This window comes from Dendrobates tinctorius, unplaced genomic scaffold, assembly GCF_039654945.1.
Source record: "Dendrobates tinctorius isolate UK_male_01 unplaced genomic scaffold, ASM3965494v1 ptg000003l, whole genome shotgun sequence".
NCBI classification, from domain to species: Eukaryota; Metazoa; Chordata; class Amphibia; order Anura; family Dendrobatidae; genus Dendrobates; species Dendrobates tinctorius.
The window spans coordinates 64397483-64415091 of NW_027361671.1; the positions used below are offsets into that span (position 1 = coordinate 64397483).

Consider the following 17609-nt stretch of genomic DNA (forward strand, 5'->3'; position numbering starts at 1 on the left):
ATGTGTATGTATAAACAATGGAAATAATCAGAACTAACCATAAAGAAATGGTATTATTTTTGCATTTATTTCTATAGATTCAGTCTTCTAATGGATCAATTTAAAGAGATATTTATCTGCGACACAATAGTAATTGTTATTCATTTTTCATTTTTGTAACTATTTTTCTGTAGCTATAGATGATGTCAGGTCATCCACAGCAAAGAGGCGCTAATTCTTTTCTGACCACAGACTTTTCACTTTTTGCTCAAACCAACGTATTTATATAGGAATGTAAAGTTTCACCTGCTCTTAACCCCTTAACCCCATGGATTTTTCCTTTTTTGCATTTTCATTTTTTTGCTTCCCTTATTCCCAGAGCCATAACTTTTTGATTTTTCTGCAAACATTGCCATGTGAGAGCTTATTTTTTGTGGGAGGAGTTGTACTTTTGAAATACACTGTTGGTTTTACCATATAATGTATTGGAAAATGGTAATAAAATGCAATTCCACAATTGTTTTTTGGGTTTATTTTTTACCTTGTTTACTAAATGTTAAAACTGACCTATGATTCTCCAGGTCACTGCGAGTTCATAGATACAAAATATGTACAGGTTCTTTTTTATTTAGGGGTGAAAAATAATTCCAAAGTTTGTAAACTAAAAAAAGTAAGGGGCACATATCAGCTGATGAAATCGTCAGAGTCTGCATCAGAGGTAGATAGGAGACCTTGGAATTACTTATCATGTTATCACTATATTTTATTCCACTTTATATATAAAGCAGTGTAACATAGGTTTCAAAAGATTACTGTACACTTAAACCCTTAGGTCCTGTGCATATGTGGAGATTTGTTGCATTTTTGTTGCATTTTTTCTGTGCAGATTTGTCACTAAACCATGAGGGTTTCCTGATGTCAGCAAAATGATTGAGAATCCTGAAGTCTCATGCACACATTGCTTATTTAAATCTGCAGCATGTCAATTATTTCTGTGTTTTTGCTGCAGATTTCACCAATACTAATGAGTGTGGAAAAATCTGCAACAAAAATGCATTTAAAAAACGCAGTAAAAATGCATCTATTTTAAGCTGCGTTTTTCCTGCACCAAACACTTATTGTGTGCATATACCCTTCATGTAAAAAGACATACACTAGGGGAGGGGGTCTCAGTGTGTGAGGGGGCTATGCAGCTGACTTCTTTCCAGACTTAGGAGATGTTGGCTATTTTACATAGTCGGCATCTGTCTCTTACAGCAGTAGCTGGAACTGCTTAAATGTTGCTATTAATTTCTGACAGTGGCACTACAGTGTGACCCGGAGCAGGGGAGGAGTTGTTCTCCACGCCCATCACCCCTCCCTCGCTATGATGAGGAAGGAATATTAAAAAAAGATATATTTTTTTTTAAATTTTGAGCAGGGTGCCACCCCCTGCAACCCACCGCCCTAGGCATTGGACATCTGGTGCTTAGTGGCAAATATTTGCCTGGTTATAAGTCTTGAAAAATGTCAACATAAACCATTTTTTTCAGACTTAAACATTTTTTCGAACCACTGAAATAAAAAAAAACCTGATGTTACCGATATTATACTGAGAAATTTATAGGCTATTTTTACCCAATCAATACTGTAAAATAAATCACAAAAAACAATGCCAGAAATGATTTTTTTCCCCCCATTTCATCCAACTTTAATTTCTTTTCCTGTGCTTTGTATGATAAAATAGATGGCGTCATTCAAAACTACAACTTGTCCTGCAGAGAATAATATCTCATATAGCTAATTGGACAGAAAAAAATAAAAATCATAGCTCTTGGAAGATGGGGGACACAAAAATGGTGCTAGCTCAAAATGAAACATAAATGCAACATTTAGCATTTTATCCTTCATCACATAAATACATAAAGGGTGAAAAAAAGCTTGCAAATGAAATCAATATTCAAAAAGGAAAGGACAAAATAATGTATCAAAGGATCTATCAGTTGAGGCAAAGGTACCTTAAAATAATAGAAAAAAATTGTAAAAAACTTTTCAATTACTTACAAACTGACTTGATAGCATAAAAGAGACTACATGAATATATTATATTAAAACATCTAAAATCTGCTATCAATGAACACTTGCTTGTCCAAGAGGTACTTCAATTAGAAGAGAACATAAGTTAGTTTGTTTCATAGTGAATGGTTGCAAGGAAGAACAGATAGATGGAGAAGAAGAGGAAAGAAGTGGTATACTAAGTGGACCATCACAGATCAGCAGCTCCCAGCAGAGCACAGATTCTACACCAGAGTCGTTTTCCATCTCCAGAATCACTGGGTAAGTCTCTCTCTTCTGTCGAGTAAGTTCTTTTAATGATTAGTGGGCTCCTTTATCTTTTCTCTCTTGTATAAGCCCTTATGGTCACCATGGTCCTCTCTCTCCAGTAGAGTGAAAGCTCTTATGATAAGTGTGGTTGTCTCTCCCTCTCTCTCTCACCCTCCTCGCGTAAGCTCTAAGGATCAACAGAGGGATCCTCTCTCTTTCCTGTAAGCTTTTAAGATCAGCAGGGTCCTCTCAGTCTCATGTACATTGAAAGTTCTTATGATTAGGGGGTTCCTCTATGTATCCTAAAGAAATTAAGTTCTTATGATCATCAGTGAGGTCCCCTTTCTTTTTTGTAGTGTGTAAGCTCTTATTGTCACCAGTGTTCTCTCCTGTATAGTGTAAGCTCTTATGATCATCAGCGGGGTCCTCTCTTATCTGCAGTTTCTAAGCTCTTATGGTCAGCAGGATTCTCTGTCAGTTTCTCCGCTCTCCCAGATGTATTTTCTGAACAATTGCAAACTTTTTAGTGTTTAGATTTGAGCAAATTTATTCACCACAAAATTAATTTTTAAAGAAAATTTAGCAAAGTTGGGGAATTTGCGCACCAAAAGATCAACCTATCTCTGACACGTAATAATTTTTCAAAATAATGTAAGTCTAAATGAAACACTATGGGTCAGTGTATTGTTTGAGAAAAAAATTGGCAGCACTAGGATGTGTAATACGGATGTGGGAATGTAGCCTTATAAACACTCTAATATTAGTGTCAAGAAAATGAAAATATTCTTCCAGATAACATCTGTTATCGCTGTTAGAAGAGAATTGGTTATTGGTATGCATGTAGCTTTGGTATGTAACAAAAGGGTTTTTGCTCCTTTGAGACTAGACTAAATATCACATTGTGGGGCATTATAATATAAATAAATGTCTATGACTTTTTATGCTTAAAAAACTATTTCTCAGTAAGATAAGACTTCATGAAAGGCTTTAGAAAAATAGGCTTAGAAAATATTACGGTACATAAAATGTGTCACAAACCATGGAGATAAATTAAATTCTAAATGGTCTCTAATTTGTCGAACTAGAAATATGTGAGATGGAAGTACTTTATCCTATCCTAGATGGTGTTAGTAGAGCTGCTTTTGTTTCTTTAGTTTTGTGTGTTGCATTTTTATCGACACGCTCACATATAACTCCGATCCAAAAGCTGTTGCAGCTGGAAAGCTAATTAGCTATTTCGAGACTACGTCTTGGCACCAATACAGTACCTGCCAGCAGTCTGGCTATGGATGTGCAAACTAATTTGGATCCTGTTTGTTATTGCTTCAAAATGCAGAGTTTTTATTTTCAATTTGACATGGGGAAGTAATAACTTGTGTGCATTATGGATTTACATATATTAAAAGAGCTTACTAAAATACATAAACTATCCTGGTGAAGTAGAGTAGGTAAGCTGACTTTCGTCCAGGAAAGATATATAATTCATACATCAAATACACCTTTTTAGTGATAAACAATCATATGCACTTATGTTGTGTAGAATGGCTTTAAGAAAGCAACTGCAGTAACTTCCGCAACCAGAGTTCAGTTAGGACAAATTAATTAAAAGTGGAGGTTGAAAATATGTGCCTTGCTATTACACATGAGCATAAATTCTTTTTAGATTCTACTTTATGGCTTTGAACAGCGAATATTAATATTGAGCACATTACAAAGTGTCTTCTGTTAGTCAAGTGATATTTATTAACAAGTAGAAAATGTTGTATAAAATAATTTTGATCTGTATTATCCTTTTCACATCTGCGGTGCTATAACATCATTGGACATTGTGTTTTATTTGGCTGTTTTTAATTGTGCAAGGGTAGATTTGTTTGAGCAGCCAAGCTGTACTACTGTATATACTCGTGTATAAGCCGACCCGTGTATAAGCCGACCCCACCTAATTTTGCCACAAAAAATGGGAAAACTTATTGACTCGCATATAAGCCTAGGGTTAAATGGTGGTCCAAGAAGATGCTCCATAGATAAAACCCCCCATATGCTGCTGCACAAGGGATTATGCTGCCCCATAAGATGCTCCATAAATACCCACCATAATATGCTGCTGCACAAGGGTTAATGCTGCTCCATAAGATGCTCCATAAATACCCCTCATATACTGCTGCACAAGGGTTAATGCTGCCCCATAAATACCCCCCATATGCTGCTGCACAAGGGTTAATGCTGCCCCATAAGATGCTCCATAAACACCCCTTATTTGCTGCTGCAGCAATAAAAAAAATGACATACTCACCTCTCCGTCGCTGGGGGCCAGGTACCGGTGTCCTGAGCCCCCGACACCGGCGATATTCACCTGTCCCTGTTCCATCGCCATCCACCGCTGTGGCTCCTAGGTCTCTGCAGTGACAGTAGAGGGTGCACACTGACTACGTCATCGCGCCCTCTGCCGTCACAGCAGGAGGACCCGGAGACACAGCGGTGCAAGGCTTGGAATGGGGACAGGTGAATATCACTCTGCCTCCGTCATACTCGCCCCTCCTGGCGCAAGGTCTTCTCTACAGCGGGAGCCCCTACTTTTCCCTCTGCCGTCTGCTTCCTGCTTTCAGCTGGTCACATGGTACTGCCCATTAAACTCATAAATATGCACATATTCATGAGTTTAATGAGAGGTACCATGTGACCACTGAATGCCGGAAGCAGAGAAGTGCCAGGAGAGGTGAGTATGGTCTCTGACACCCCCGCTCCCCCTCCCCCGCCCACCCCCGGTGTATGACTCGTGTATAAGCCGAGAGGGGGACTTTCAGCCCAATAAAAATGGGCTGAAAATATCAGCTTATACACAAGTATATACGGTAATTGATTTTTAAAATTTTTTTTACTCATTTATATAGCACTATTAATGTCACAGTGCTTTACAAACATTATCAGCACTGGCACCATCAGAGCTAACAATCTTAGATTCCCTATCGATATGTCTTTGGATTGTGTAACTGGAAACTGGAGTATCTGGAAGACACCCACGCAAACACATGGAGAACATACAAACTCCTTGCAGATGTCAATGCAATGGTTGGTTGGAGAGCCTGCATACAAATGTATACTGTTTCTCACATAGAGATTACAAATTCATAAATTGTAAATTCACCCTAGTGATAACAGCAGCCAGTAAGAATGTTATTAATTATGTATTTGGCTGGGAGATAGCCTTAAATCCTCTGCTTCCTATGTGACAACTCCCACCACAAAAAAATACACACACAAAAAAACAGAGCTTGCATGCTATATACTGTATATGGTACAGATTCTAAGCTGAAAAACTGAAACATTAGGGATTAGTGAATCTGCAAAAATTTGATTTCACAGATTTGCACAAATTTATGCAGGAAATTCAATTCATAGCAAATGTATTCGATACAAATTGAATGTGCTTTATTGTGTTCTTGGGTGTAATTGGACTGCTGGTCATGATAAACATAAATAAAAGAAAAAAAAAGCATACACATGGCTCTCACATGTCCAATTGTGTAGCCCCTTCTAGTCCAGCCTACACTGGACCATTTTAACCATCTTCCGATGTCCACTATATTTGGAGCCTCCAGAGTTCACTTGGCACCGCAGGCAGGGTGGTGATGCTCATCAATGATCATCATAACATTATCTGGAAGGTATGGAATAATGAGTTTCCTGCATTGCTGATATAGATTCAAATGAAGAATCAGTGAGACAAGGATGATAGCAATGTGGTTTTATTGTCTACATATTTTTAAGTAATCCCACATCTTAAGGACAAAAGCACAGATCCTTGTCTTAATGATTCTTCATTTGGCTCTATACCAGCAGTGCAGGAATCCCATCTTTCCTTACCTACAAGATATTACATTGCTTTTTTAACACATGGTGCTGCAGCAGCTAGGATTGCTATTGTCCATGCCATAACAGCATTGTGTAATACACAACCAAACCAAATGAGCCTAACCACCTTAACACCACCACTGTTATCCAAAAAACACCCTATTGTGCTATCTTGTTACCTAGCTAATTTTGCCATCTTGACATTATGTTATTCCTCACATTGAGTGGCCTAATGCTGGTATAGTCAGTGCAGAAGACCCTGAAGATCGTAAGAATGACATACTGAAGACTAGACCGAAAAAGACAAAATTGACCAGAGTGGGGCTGTGAGATGGAACTGGTGAGAGCCATGTTAGTATTTTTTTTTTACAATTGCTAACACCGTCCCGATCTTTTATAATCCAGCAAAATGGTAGATTACAAAATGCAAAGTATGGGACAGCTTCTAGAGGTATTATTATTATTTATTATTATAGCACCATTTATTCTGTGGTGCTTTACTAGACACTTATGTGCACTAAAAGCTGTTTTAATTAGTTGTGTGGATAAAAGTAGCAAGACAATGCTTTTGTAAAGGTTTTGAATGAAAAGACAGATATACTTTAACTTGTGGAATGATAACGCATTGAAATGAAAATTACAATAAATTGTTAAAGACAAAAGGAAGAGTGGTAAAATATACAGTAGATAAAAAACACCCTATAACGATGTCAGGGGCCATGTATGGATGTGCACAATGGGATGTTCAAGACATGGGATATGTAACTGCACATAGTTATTGAAGGAAAAAGAACGGTAAATATCAAGCTGTGAGGAATACAGAACTTTGAGATATACGGAGACATCAAAGACCTGGTTACCTAACAGACATTTCCATTATTATTTTGAACTACTGAATTCAGCGTTTCACAGGCAACTGCATTATGTTCAAATCATATTAATAACCTGTAATGTACACAATATTACACTTTACTGTGAAAAATGTAATATTGTGTACATGACCATGTCGTTTTACAGGTCACCATTCAACCAATCTACAAAGCACAAAGGCTTGGTCAAATAATTGTGCGTCTGTCTTTGTCATTGCAGATGAACTGATTTGTTTTTCTGGATAATGGAAAGGAAGCAATGCAGAATATGTCAAAGTAACCTAGCAACAGAAATTCTATGTTTGACTATATAACACTCATATAACCAAATATGCAAAGAAGAATTAACTGCTGACAAGTGTAAGAGCGAGAAGAATTGAAAGGTAACAAAGGATGATTTTTGTTTTTAGCTTGACAGAGTTCTCTTCAGACCTTACTTATCCCAGTCTTTGATGTATTTACAGGTATAGCCATCTTTAAATACTTGTCAACCTCCCTTTGTTATGGTAATTTGGTTAGGATAAATCTATCCCTGTGTGTGCTGCGGCAGTTCCCAATTAGACTGAGTAATAAACTGATGGTTTATTGTACATACATGGTTTTTATAATTGCATATAGAAAGGGGTGGTTAGTTGATTATCATATGGTCAAGCTCCTTTGTTATTGGTGTCGTAGCTGTTTTCGTTCTGACCCAGAGTCAGATATGCCAGATCACTAGTGAGTCCAAATTAGGAGTTTTACTCCCTTAATTTCATAGACTGTAAGCTTGCGAGCAGGGCCCTCACTCCTCTTGGTATTTGTTATAATCTACTGTATGTGATTATTGTTATGCTGTAATGTCTATTGTCTGTACAAATCCCCTCTGAAATGTAATGTGCTGCGGAATATGTCGGCGCTATAAAAATAAAATTTATTATTATTATTAATTTGCAAGTGCTTGGAGACAAAAGAGACTGCTCACACGGGCCGTGGGCAAATCACTTTATCTGACGCAATGAAATACAAGGCAATCTTTTATACCATTTACAACAATATGTTATTCTATGGAGCTCATGTGGCCCCCAACATCACCCACCATCTCCTCAGGGTCAATACCTTGTTTACAATGTACCCAGAACACGTTGTGGCTGACTATTGAGAACATATATGATAACAAGTATAGTCTCCTTGAAACAGAGACTAATAGTCTGCAGTGTCATAAGAATAATTCTAGCAATAATAGGCAAAAGGCAATTGAAGTATTAAAGGCAATTAAAAGGATATGAAGGCAAACCTTCTATATCAATTTCCCCCTTTTGTAAATGGTATAACCTTTGCCACAGGGTCAGCTGATATCCACAAATGAGCTACTGTCTCATGGGTCTAGTACCCATAGGGGGCTTCCTACCTGCTTTGCCCATCCACCCTCAGTGTGGACACTCACGTTCCCCACCAGCAATGGCTGTCTGGGGTCTATGATACACTACAGAAGGTTCAGCCTTAGATTCTTTTTTCACACATACATTATTCAGTAGCTTAAGTGATACATATATTAGCGCTTTTACGGCTACATAAAACAATAAGCAAAACAACAAAATTTGCATACAAGTCTGTAAACCAATTTGCTGGATTAAAAAAGAATGTGTTACCTCACCAGGAGTCTCTGTTTGCACTGTGTTGTTTTAACCATTGGTCTCTAAGTTCACCTATTTTGTCTATACTGGCCCTGATCTGGAGATTGCCTGCAGGGTCAATATAATTACAACAGGTGGGACCAATTATTTGACACATTCCTCCTTCACATTTGTACCTTAGGCCGCGTTGTATTAAACTGAAACCAGGGATTAGCGGCTCTTTCGATTATAGCCAAGAGGCAGATATATCTTGGGGCACATCTTTTTCCCAAAACCTAGATTGAGTCCAAGTCTCATTGTGTATGCAGTGTGGGGTTAATACCTTCCATGGCTCCAGAGGTAAGGCTAAGTATGGCATAGTCCTTGCAAATACTGGGCTGTGTGTACAGAACCAACAGTCTTTCGGTTTCTGTCCTTCCATGTCCTTTATGAGATGAGCATGATGCCGAATAAGTTTGTTGTCCAGTCAGCATTTAAGAGTTTGTCCTGTGTCTCTGTAGAGTGTAGTAATCCTGTCACTGCCAGCAAGGTGATTAGGAGAACAGTCGTTCTGCTGGTGAAAGGACCTTCTTGCAGTGACTGGCGTGGATCCTGGTGGGCTTTCCCTCAAGTTTCACTGATGTGGATGTGGTCAGCTGGACTTGGAAGGGGCCGTCAAATCGTGGGTCCAGGCTTCTTCTCATGTGTCTCCGTATAACCACCCAATCACCTGGATTCAGCTGATGCACATCTCCCCTGGCATTAGGATCTGGAATGGATGAAAACACATGTTTATGCACTACATTAAGGCTTTTCTGTAAGGCCTGGACATAGGCTGTCCTAGCACCGTGTTGCATTTGTAGCACCTGTGGGAAGTACAGACCAGTCTTTGGTGCACTACCAAACAGGACTTCAAAAGGAGACAAACCTGTGTTTCTATTTGGAGTGTGTCTGACTAGAAAGGAGTGCAAGAGGCAAGCACTCTACCCAGCTCTTTCCTGTTAGAGGAGGGAGGGAACACTTGAAATAGAATTAATGGATTCAATAGTTCAATATAGTTCTGTCATCAGTTTGTCTGCAGTCGTTTTAGCATTTTCACATTTTAGGCCGGTTTCACATTAGCGCTTTTTAAGCGCACGCACGGCTGGGGGTAGCTCCGCCCCCGAGCCGGCTCTCTGCCCGGCGTGCCCGCCCCTTGCTTGTAGCGCCGCCTACTAGCGGACAGCGGCGCCTGCGATCGGCGCACCCTATCTTTAGCATAGGGTGCGCAGATCGTGCGCAGGCCGTGCGCTAGTTGCGCTTTGACCTGCGCTGCGCACTTTTGACGGTGCGCCGTGCGCGCCAAAATCGAACTTTTCGGATTTTGGCGCGCACGGCGCACCGTCAAGAGTGCGCAGCGCAGGTCAAAGCGCAACTAGCGCACGGCCTGCGCACGATCTGCGCACCCTATGCTAAAGATAGGGTGCGCCGATCGCAGGCGCCGCTGTCCGCTAGTAGGCGGCGCTACAAGCAAGGGGCGGGCACGCCGGGCAGAGAGCCGGCTCGGGGGCGGAGCTACCCCCGGCCGTGCGTGCGCTTAAAAAGCGCTAATGTGAAAGCGGCCTTACCGGATAGGCTTCCGGCCAACCAGAGAAGAGATCTACACATACTAGGACATTTGCATACACTCCTTCCTTGGTAGTTGTATGTAGTCAATCTGCAGTCTCTGAAACGGGTAAAGAGGCCTAGGTGTCGCTTTCTTAGGGACTTTTACTGTTTTACCTTGGTTGTGCTGTACACAGATGAGGCATGATTGTACGAGTTTCGCGGCTGCATAACTGAAACCAGGAGCGATCCAGAAGGCATCTACCATGGCACACATGTGACTTTTTGAGGCGTGAGTGGGGCCATGTGTTGCTTGCACCATAATTGGGAACAGGGACTTCGGTAGGCACAATTTATTCTTATTCTCCCATACTCCATTTGAGTTCAGCTCAGCTCCCAGTCTCCCCCAGTGTTCCTTCTCTGTTTGGGCAGCCTGTTGCTGGAGAGATTTCAGGACATCTAGGCTCAGTGTGGCTGGAATACGCTGACTCCCCGCCACCGTCCACTGCTCCCTAGGCCGCCTTGCTGCTACTTTAGCAGCCTCATCCGCCCTTCTGTTGCCCTCTACCTCCACGGAGTCACCTTTTGTGTGTGCTTTTACCTTGACAATGCCAACCTGGACTGGTAACATCAATGCCTCCATCAATTGTTTCACCAGCTCTGCATTTTTAATGGGCTTACCGGCTGATGTAAAGAACCCTCTGCTTCTCCGGATAGGGCCATAATCATGGGCTATTCCCCATGCATAATTCGAATCTGTGTAAATATTAGCGACTTTACCTGCAGCGGCTCTGCACTCAGTGCGTGCCTTCAACTCTGCCTCCTTTGCCGACATGTGAGGAGGGAGTGGTTCAGCTCGGATTACCTCATGTGAGGCTACTACTGCATATCCAGTGTAGAATCGCCCATCCTGTTGGTATCTGGAGCCATCTACAAAAAAGAAAACTCAAAATCTGCTTTAGGAACAGGTTTTTCATGAACGTGTGCAAAACCCACTGTCTCCTGACTCATCAGTTGTATGCAGTCATGTTCATGCGTCATGTCAAAATACTCTTCCTCACTTGCTAATACGGTCACCAATTCCCCCTTTTCTGAATCCACAGGCAGGAGGGTGGCTGGATTCAGATCGTCACACCTTTTGAGGGTGACATACTCAGGAATTAGTAGAGCACATTCAAGTCGGAGCTGTCTGGCCATAGACAGATGTTTTGGTTGAACTTGTACGAGTATGGAATGGATGTCATATGGGGAATAAATTGTCAAAGGAAACATCAGTGTGGTCTCACATGCCTTTCCTAGTAGTAGTGCAGCTGCTCCTACTGCACGGACACACGTAGGTGACCCTCTGATCACTGGGTCTATTTGTGCTGAGTAGTAAGCTATTGGTCTCTGTTTCCCTCCATGTTGTTGTGTCAGTACTGCGGTAGCATCTCCTCCCTGCTCTGTGCAAAACAATAAAAATGGCTGGTAATAGTTTGGCATGCCTAAGGCCAGGGCTGACACAATGAGCAGTTTGAGAGAATGGAAGGAATCAATTGCTTCTTGAGTGAGATCATAGGGTCTGATGACAAGCAGTCATAAAGTGGTTGCATCATTTTGTGAAGCAGACCTTATCCAAGGCCTGCAGTAGGTCACCAAACCAAGGAAGGTGCGTAGATGCTGATGTGACCTGGGTAAAGGGAGATTTTGAATTGCCTGTTTTCTGTCTTCAGTCAGGTGTCTCGTACCTTCGGCAATACAATGTCCCAAAAATGTCACCTTTTGTTTGCAATACTGCAATTTGTCACGTGAGACCTTGCAAGTTGCAACCCTTTTCTGCTAAAAAAACATAGCAAGGAAACTGTAGCTTCCTTGCAGGACCTCTGGTCCGGGCAGCAGAGCAAAAGGTCATCCACGTACTGCAAAAGTACAATCTGCGGATGAGGTGATTGCCACTACTCAAGGATCCCTGCCATCGCTGCTGAATAGATGGCAGGGGATTTCTTTCCCCCTTTGTGGGAGGACTGTCCAACAATATTGTTTATCTTTATGAGTAAAGGAAACAATACTGTCAGCCAGGGTGCAGGGGTACAGAGAAAAATGCATTAGCCAAATCAATGACTGTAAAACATGTTTGGGTCGCCCTCCCAGGGCCGTGGGGTACTCGGTATCAGGCCGGTCTCCCAGAAGGGAATGTCACAGCAGCGGTGACCCGGTCCGTGGCCCTGGGCGCCCAAGTAAAAGGGGAATTGCAATGGTGGAATGTGATGGATTAAATGAAAAGTTCGTGATGCCACCTTTGGTGTTCGGCAAGTGAGATGTTACGCCGACGCTGCATGCAGATCCTCTGGGACTGGTGGTGTGTTGCAGCCAAGAAGGTGAAGCTCCCCACAGGTGGAGCTGTAGTCCCAGGGCAGTGTAGATGTAGGGGTAGAGGAGAGGCGCAGGCAGTGTAGAAGCTGGTACCCAGATGTAGCGGTACCAGGTGTGTTGGCGCAGGAATGAATGGAGGACACCAGGGCTTGTAGTTCCAAAGCTTTACTCACAGTCTGTAGTACATACAGGTGCCTGCCTCCGTGCTGTGTCCTCCGGGTCAGGGACTCAGTCAACCTCCAGGCAAGATAGGATGCTCCCTTCCAACACTCTGCCACCATGTGCCTTCCTGAACGTCTCCTCTATAGCGCCTTTAAGTGTGAAGTACTCCTAGTACTGAGTTACACTGGAGTTCCTCCTGACAAACGTTCTTATGAACTTTCCTTGTACGGCAGACAGCTGTAGCCTGCTTCGGGGACTCCTTGCTTCTTAAGTCCCGGCTCACTATCAATGTTGCTGTTGTGCCCCCAAGTCTGAGATGGGAGTAGTGCATTTACAGCCCGCTACTCCACCGGTGTCTGCTGCAGAACCATTAGTGTCCATACAACCTTGGGGACTGGGCCCCGGCCTTGCGCTTAGAACTCCTAGGCAGGGTTCTCTCCTAACCCACGTCCTCTGTTCCCTTCTACTCCTACGTTCTGTACTCGTCTTTCCTTCTTATGGAAGATCAGGTTTCTGTTCAATGTCTTTCTCCTTCTTCCCTTTCCCGTGCCAGCAGACCCAGGTCACTGAGATCTGCTGCAGCACCTCTTTCCTCCATCCCTCTCCCAGGGATCTTCTCTCCTCTGTCTCTCCTCTGAACTCTCTGACTGACTGACTGACTGAAATTCTAAACCTTCCTACTCTTTTATGTATTCTAACTCCACCCGCCTCCCAGCACGTTTCGTGTTCTAAGCAGGCAACCACCAAAGGTGCTCTGCTACACTCCAAGCAGGGAGCCGCAATGTGGCTGTGCTGAACTACTGTGTTGTGTGGGATGCGAGTGTTGGAGCGTGGTGAGGAGCCTCCAACTTACCTGGATGGTGGGGCACCACTCCTCAGGAGGAGGTGCAGTACCTCTGTGGCAGCTGAATCCTCAGGGGCGCCACATGTTGACGTTGCTGGGATCTGTGACAGTAATGTGTGTGGGTTAGGGACAATTGAGGTCACACTTTCTGAAACATCATTAATAGCCCTTATGTCATGAACCATTCTATAAGTGTCAGGGGAACCCTTCGGTCCTTTTTTTCTTAATGCCTTATCATACTCTTCAATATCCCTGCTCAGGGCCATTCATTTGGCTAGCCTCAAGGGGTATTGCTTTAAACAAGGAGGAGTGTTTCCTCTTTTTTTTTTTCCCCCAATTTAATCATGACAGTAAATTCATAGGGGTATTGTTGCTAACAATAAGTTTTGTAAGCACCACAATTCCAGCACCTCACTGTTTCTAGGTCCCTTGGTCCCTTATTACGTCTTCACTGTTTTCCTTGTGCTCCAGCATACATGACAGGTTGTCTTAAGGCCCCGTCACACATAGCGACACAGCGACTCACCAGCGATCCCGACAGCGATATCAACATGTCAGGATCGCTGGTGAGTCGCTACATGATCGCTGGTGAGCTGTCAAACAGACAACTTCACCAGCGAGCGGCGTCGCTGTGTACTTTAGTTACCAGCGCGCTGAGGTATCTAAGGGACGTGCGTCACTTAGAAACCCAATGTTTACCTTAGTTACCAGCTCCCTGCATCAGCGCGCGGGTAACTAAGGTACACATTGGGTTTCTACGTGACGCACGTCCCTTAGATACCCAATGTGTATGTTAGTTACCAGCTGATTGCTGGTCTCCCGCCTGTCACACGCAGCGATGGGTGCTGGCCAGCAGGAGACCTGCGATCAAAGAAATGTCCAGGGCTTTCCAAGAGCGATCAGCGATACCGGCAGGGGGGCCGGTCGCTGATCGCTGTCACACACAGCGATCTCGCTGGTGAGATCGTTGTTGTGTCACAAAACTTGTGACTCAGCAGCAATCTCGCTAGCGAGATCGCTATGTGTGACGGGGCCCTTATCGTCCTTGTTTGCTCAACTACTTTAGCTACCTTAAAGGGAATCTGTCACCATTTTTTGGCTTTGCAGCTGCTGGCATAAACATCGGGGGGCTTATCTACAGCATTCTGTAATGCTATAGATAAGCCTCTGATGTAACCTGAAAGAGAAGAAAAACAAGTTATATTATACTCACTGAGGTGGGCGGTCTGGTCCGATGGGTGTCGCCGTCGCCGTCCCGTCCGGCGCCTCCCTTCTTCATGCGATGACGTCCTCTTCTCCCATCCTGTAATGGCTCCGGCGCAGGCGCACTGCTCTGCCCTGTTGAGGGCAGAGCAGAGTCCTGCACTGTGCAGGCGTTGGGAGAGGTCTGGCGCCTGCGCACTGCAGAATTCTGCTCTGCCCTCAACAGGGCAGAGCAATGCGCCTGCGCTGGAGCCATTTCAGGATGGGAGAAGAGGACGTCATCACATGAAGAAGGGAGGCGCCGGACCGCAACACCCATCGGACCGGACCGCCCACGTCGGTGAGTATAATATAACGTGTTTTTCTTCTCTTTCAGGTTACATTGGGGGCTGTAGAATGCTGTAGATAAGCCCCCGATGTCAATGCCAGCAGCTAATAGGGGATAAAAAGGGTGACAGATCCCCTTTAAGGAGATCTTTCGGATCTACATATCTCCATTCAGGTCTGGCTATCTGTACTGCGTCTCGAAAGTCTTTGTTCATACCGTCAATGAATGCATTCACCAGTATTCTAACATCAAGTGGGTTTATGCAAATGTACCCCATGTCTGCCCATTTCAGCTGTGTCTCGTTAGTCAGGAGTACAGACTGCTCTGTTTGTTCCACTGTATCCCACTGGTTTAGTGACTCACAGTACGTCTCCCCTGACCGTGCTGATTTATCATCCATGCCCCAAGCCTGATTCTTTGCCTCATCTGTGTGTCTTAATTATATGTCCTAGTGCGCCAGCTGCCTTTAAACTCACAAACCTCTCTAAGTCTGCCCAGGTACACTTATATGTCTCCTGTATTTCCTTTATGTGTCTGTAAAACAGGAATGGTTGGTTTTCAGGGTCAGTCAGCTGCTCCAGCACCTGAAACTGCAACTTTCTTATTCTAGTCGCCCTTCTACGTCCTGATGTGGTTGGTCATCTGATGTCTACTGTCAGCTTACTCCTCAAAGGTCAATGTCCCCACTATTATGTCAGCTTCTTATGTTACTATATATGATCTTGTCTGGACAGGATTTATCGCAACTCTCTTAGGTCAGTAGCACAGGTCACACAAGTAGCTATTCATTAATAATATTAATAATAATAATCTTTATATAGCGCTAACATATCCTGCAGCGCTTTACAGTTTTGCACATGTTATCATTGCTGTCCCCGATGGGGCTCACAATCTAAATTCCCTATCAGTATGTCTTTGGAATGTGGGAGGAAACCAGAGAACCCGGAGGAAAACACGGGGAGAACATACAAACTCCTTGCAGATGTTGTCCTTGGTGGGATTCGAACCCAGGACTCCAGCGCTGCAAGGCTGCAGTGCTAACCACCAAGCCACCGTGCTGCCCATTCTGGGTTTGTCTGAGTCTGATCACAGTGTTTACAAGTCCATCTGTTTTGTCTGGGTCTCTGGTTAAACTTTGTCAATCAAAACATTCATATACACCTTCCACACTGCTGCACATTCTCAAACATCATTTATTCACTTGCTATTTTCTTCCCTTGTCTGTGCCTTTTTGTTCATCCAAACATTCACACTCTGTTTTTTTTTTTTTTTTGCCTTTTTCAATATTGGTCCCACTTGTTTTACTGCTTCCTTTCTTCTCTGTCTTTTACAATCTGCATAGCTGTCTTGGAACCCATTGGGGGCACCGACTGTACACAGAAAAAAGTTGCCCATGGCTTCAACCTTTTCTCCCGAAAGCTCACCTTTCTTCTGAAATGCCCCTCTGTGTGCCTGGACCTTTGTCTTACAGGCCAGGTATTTACAGGTATAGCCATCTTTAAATACTTGCCAATCTCCCTTTGTTATGGTAATTTGGTTAGGATAAATCTATCCCTGTGTGTGCTGCAGCCGTTCCCAATTAGACTGAGTAATAAACTGATGGTTTATTGTACATACATGGTTTTTATAATTTCATATAGAAAGGGGTGGTTAGTTGATTACCATATGGTCAAGCTCCTTTGTTATTGGCTATCTAAATATATGTATGGAATATATTGTGATTAATGCATGGCAAGATGATGATTAAGTAACTAAAGTGTAACTGTCACCTCTTGAAACCACACTTGTCACCAGAGTTGAACCCAATCGAGATGGTGTGGGGTGAGCTGGACCGCAGAGTGAAGGCAAAAGGGACAACAAGTGCTAAGCATCTCTGGGAACTCCTTCAAGACTGTTGGAAGACCATTTCCGGTGACTACCTCGTGAAGCTCATCAAGAGAATTCCAAGTGTGTGCAAAGCAGTAATCAAAGCAAAAGGTGGCTACTTTGAAGAACCTAGAATATAAGACCTACAGTATTTTCAGTTGTTTCACACTTAATTGTTAATTATATAATTCCACATGTGTTAATTCATAGTTTAGATGCCTTCAGAGTGAATCTACAATTTTCATAGTCATGAAAATAAAGAAAACTCTTTGAATGAGAAGGTGTGTCCAAACTTTTGGTCTGTACTGTATATATATTTCCATCACACTTTAGACTTAAAACATTGATGCAGTCCACACACTACACTGCTGTGACTTTCTAAAACGTCATTGCAGAGTATCAGATGCATGAGATCGTGAAGCTGCCAGAACCACACAGCAGTACTCACCATAAATGAGGCAGAAGATCTGGCGACTTTTCAAAGCAATTTATGCCAGAATTCTGGTGTAATCGCTTTGATAAATTGCGACCCGCGTTTTTATTTAAGTGGAAAGGTATATATGTAGAATTGCTAAATGAAGAGGATCAACTAGACCAGTGGTTTTCAACCTTTCTAATGCCGTGACCCCGCAATACAGTTCCTCATGTTGCGGTGACCCCAAACCAAAAAATAA

At 42.9% G+C, this 17609-nt stretch overlaps 1 long non-coding RNA gene across 1 annotated transcript; it reads left to right on the forward strand.

Moving 5' to 3' along the window:
• Positions 1 to 7234: 7234 nt before the first annotated feature.
• On the forward strand, positions 7235 to 17215 carry LOC141090512 (uncharacterized). Its single transcript, XR_012232416.1, has 3 exons — positions 7235 to 7387; positions 16412 to 16555; positions 16864 to 17215. It is a non-coding gene; the product is annotated as an uncharacterized lncRNA (long non-coding RNA).
• Positions 17216 to 17609: the final 394 nt, after the last annotated feature.